We start from the raw sequence: 4,389 nt of genomic DNA on the forward strand, positions 1-4,389 counted from the left end.
CACCGCAGTGACCCCGGTGCTCCCTGAGCTGTTTCCTTTCGCACCCGAGGGGGGTCTCCTGCGGAGTGTGACTGTGAGGGGCTGCAGTAAGCTTCACCCCCGTGGCGAGGGCTCTGGGTTTGCTGGGGTTTGCTCAGACACCCCACACCCTGCGGCTGCTCCCCAGCAGTTCCTGCCCCGGGAATCTTCCTGCACCGAGACTGAGAAGCAGGAGGATGCCCGGGCTTCAGCTCCAGGTGCTGCCCGAGAGACCTGTGGGGGTCTGTCCCCCCGCACCGTCAGAGGCGGCAGCAGAACCTGATTCCCCCCAGTCCCCCAAGGCTCACGGCACTGGGAGGAACAGACAGGCTCCTATTCTCAGAGAGGGAGGCAGAGGCCCAGCCTGACCATGGAGGGGGCGGGGCAGAGGACTCAGCTCCTGCAGACCCCAGCCCAGCTGTGCCCGTGCGCTCTCGGAGTCACTGAGGGAGAAGGAGTGCTGGGGCCCCACCCCGCCCCGCTTGGCCCCCACGTGTTGGTCAGTTGTTCCTGTGGCAGAGTGGACTGCTCTCTCCTCAGAGTGGCCGGTGAGTCCCACCCATGCTGGGCTGGTGAAAAATAAAGGGATAGGCCCACAAAACCCCACTAGGGTGCAGTTCCTGAAACCTGTGCTCCCTCATGCTACCCAGCTACCAGGTACCTATGCTGGGACCCAGCTGTGAGTGTGAGGTGACAATCCCTGCCTCAGGGAGCTCTTACCTGTGGTCCAGAGAGGCCTAGACTGGGGGTGAGGATGAGGAGGCAGAGCTGAGGGGAAAGTGTTCCAGGCAGCGGGAAGAGCATGTGCAAAGGTCCTGGAGTAGGGAGAAACTGGTATTCTCAAGGCACTCACAGGAGGTGGTATGTGGAGCAGAATGTAGGGAAGCAGGGAGAGATGGAGTGGTCCCTCCAGACCAGAAAAGCGCTTGGACCATATCTGCAGTGTCAGAAAACCAAGAAGAGTTTCAGGCAGGAAAGGTGCAAGACCTGCCTGGTTTTAAGACCTGGGAGAGCCGTTCAGGTCTCACTGCTGCCAAGGAACAAGGGGCAGCTCTGCCCCTGCCAGGACCCTCCTGAAGGAGAAGCCATTTCTAAAAGTGCTCCTAATAGCGTGTGCAAGGGCCCTGGGGCAGGGAGAGAGAGGTGGGGAAGATGAACATGGCTGCGCCACACACAGATCCTGTGCTCTTCCCAGGCTGTGTTCTCCCATGGTAATGTTGAGCTTGTCACATCCTTCCTCCAAATGCCACCTGGAAGCTAATCTGTCCTCCTGCTGTGTGTGTGTGTGTGTGTGTGTGTGTGTGATGGGGAGGGGATGGGGGGAGAGAGAGAGTGGTTGGGGGGTTGTGTGTGTAAAGGGTGTATTTTTCATTTCATTTCATTTCATCATCCTGTTATTCGTCGATTGCCTCGAGCAGGCCCCAGTAACGTCTCTTTCATCCTAGCCCTGAGATTATATTCAAGACTCTTTAGGAGAATGAGACCCATCATTGTTACTGGTATTTGGCATATTTGGTACGCCACGGAGAGTTTGCCAGACTCTGCCCTGTGGGCAGGCTACATTCGATAGCCTGCAAGTTTGTCCAAAGTAGGAATGAGATAATAAGATGTCATAAAAAGATGTCCTGATAAGATGTCGCACGGCCGCGCGGTTCCGGGATCTGGATTTTATAGTCTCTGAGTCTTGGCCGCTGATGGGATTACACGGCGCCAGGGGGCCAGGTGGTGGGTGTGACCCCCGCCTACTGGAATTTGGAGGATCTGGGTGGAAGATGCTCGACTCCAATCTGAGTAGGCTGGGAGGTCTCGGCCCCGGAACCCGCGTGGCTTTGTCCCTCTGCCAGTACCTTCATGTGTGCGGAGAGTGGTCTCAGCATGGTGGTGGCTGGTCCTGGAGGTCTTCGGCTGCCGGAGCCCCGGTCAGGGCGGGGAGGAAAGCTCAACCCGCTCCCCTCCAAGGGGCCCCGGGAAGGAACACCCAGGCGCGGGGGCAGAAGACTGCACTGTTCTCGTCCGGAATCTGGATTTTATAGTCTCTGAGTCTTGGCCGCTGATGGGATTACACGGCGCCAGGGGGCCAGGTGGTGGGTGTGACCCCCCGCCTACTGGAATTTGGAGGATCTGGGTGAAAGATGCTCGACTCCAATCCGAGTAGGCTTGGAGGTCTCGGCCCCGGAACCCGCATGGCTTTGTCCCTCTGCCAGTACCTTCATGTGTGTATGTGTGAGTATATTTGTGTGTGAGAGAGATGTGTGATGGGGTGGGGGCAGAAGGGGGTGTGTAGAGGATGTGTGTGTATGAGTGTAAAAAAGGGAGTATTGTGAGAATGTGTGAAAGAGGGGAGGCAGTGAAGGGTTAGTCTAGAGGGCGTGTGTGAGCCATGTTAAATGTGTGTGTGTGTGTAAGTGTATGAGTGTGTGTGTGTGTGTGTGAGTGAATGCCTGTGTTGCTCTTGGGAAATGGGGGAATTCACAGCTCTCTGGGACTACGTGGCTTCTAATCTAGTATTGGGGTTCGGAGGGAGGGTTCCTGGGAGAGCCCTGGATCCAGCCAACCACCTCCAGGTCCTCCCTCCCTCCAGTTACAGCCCCAGGGAAGATCATCCAGAGCCTTCCTGGGACCACCACGACACTCCTGGAGCTGGCTGTGTGCCCCCTGCTGCCCTATCGCGTCTGCCTGTGAAGGCCAGGCTTGCCAGAAGGCAGGAAGGGCATGCAGCACAGGCCCCGGCGGGCCTCGAGGGCGAGTGGGAGTAGGTGTGCGGGTCTGTGGGTGGGAGGGTGCAGCTGGAGGCTGCGAGGCCCCGTCCCCAGGGGCCAGGACGTGGTGGGGCGCAGGCCCCAGCATGCGTGCAGGGGCAGGGTTTCAAACACAGGTCTCCACACAGCGGCACTCAAAGAGATCAAAATGCATTTAATGTGGTCTAGTCTCATGGCCTATGTCTTTAGGTAACACTATGTATTGAAAATAACATGAGAATTCTCCAGTTTCACCACTTAAAATAGATTTGACATTCTCTGACCTCATGAAGAGCAGGCGGCAACCCCCTCTCAGGAGCCGCCTTCCCGGCACAGCCCTGCCCCCGCCAGGACCCGGGGTGCAGGGACCTAGCGGCACAGCACCAGCAGGGCACAGGAGGGGCAGCCACGGACACACACACAGAGGCTGACCCAGCCATCCCGGGAGTCACACCCATGCCCACGGGGCACCCACACACGCAGCTCCCACACACAGACATACCACGTCACATGCCACTGCCACACCACACATGAGCACTCGATATCGGGGGCCTGGGGGTGGGGGCAGCTGGCTTTGACTGCACCGTCTCTAGAGCCCTGTCCTTCCTCACGAATGTGTGCTGTCATGCCTGACTCACATGTAAACCAAGCCCCGGACGAGACATGCCCATGGGCACATAAGCACCTACATGCATGGGATATCACACAGGGGGCTCCCACGCATACGACATTAGGTCAGAAGCACACACGTGGGGAAGGCATGCACACATCTGTACAGCAGTCCTCTGCTGGGCACAAATCTGTACAGCACACACCTGTAACAGGACACACATGTACAGCACACATCCGTATGCACACATCTGTACAGGACACGCCTGAATAGCACGCATCTGGACAGGACACATCCATATGGCACGCGTCTAGACAGGACTCATCTGTAGAGGACAGATCTGAATAGCACGCATCTGTACAGGACACATCCGTACAACACAGATGTGCACGGCACGCTTCTGTACATGATACATCTGTACAGCACACATCCGTATGCATACATCTGTGCAGGACATATCTGAATAGTATGCATCTGGACAGGACACACCTGTAGAGGACAGATCTGAATAGCACACATCTGGACAGGACTCGTCTGTACAACACGCGGCACTCAGGCACGCGGCACACACCTGGACAGACGCAGCTGTCACTCGCCTTCTACCATGTGTCTGCCCTCAGCGCACCGACAAGGCAAAGCCACAGCTTCACTGCTCCTCCCACATAGGAGAGATGACCCACACACTTGGGCTCGCACCTGCTCTGCCCCGGGATCCTGAGCTGCTGGAGGAGGTGGGGGGTGGGGAAAGGGCAGTCAGGAGCCCCCTCTGCGGTCTCCCGGGCACTGGGAGGCGGAGGCCACAGCTCCACCAACTCTTGCTCTCCACACTCCCTGTCAGAGGCAATGGGCGTCCCTGACCAGCACGACGGCAGGAACAACTGGTCCCCGCCCTTGCCTGGCACACAGGCCGTCACGAGCCACACACAAGTGGTCACACACCACATGCCACAGCACGCACACAGTACGTGCCCGGGGTTGTGCGTGGCACCCACCCTCACAGACCCACACGCGCCCTGGGCTCCT

The 4,389-nt window shown here is 58.1% G+C and overlaps 1 long non-coding RNA gene across 1 annotated transcript; it reads right to left on the reverse strand.

Annotated features, from left to right (window-relative positions):
- Nucleotides 1-2,911: 2,911 nt before the first annotated feature.
- On the reverse strand, nucleotides 2,912-3,896 carry LOC130044236 (uncharacterized). Its single transcript, XR_008795382.1, has 2 exons — nucleotides 3,856-3,896; nucleotides 2,912-3,541 (listed from the first exon to the last, which is right to left on the reverse strand). It is a non-coding gene; the product is annotated as an uncharacterized LOC130044236 (long non-coding RNA).
- Nucleotides 3,897-4,389: the final 493 nt, after the last annotated feature.

Source organism: Sorex fumeus, unplaced genomic scaffold (genome assembly GCF_029834395.1).
Source record: "Sorex fumeus unplaced genomic scaffold, SorFum_2.1 ptg000122l, whole genome shotgun sequence".
In the NCBI taxonomy this organism is placed as follows: Eukaryota; Metazoa; Chordata; class Mammalia; order Eulipotyphla; family Soricidae; genus Sorex; species Sorex fumeus.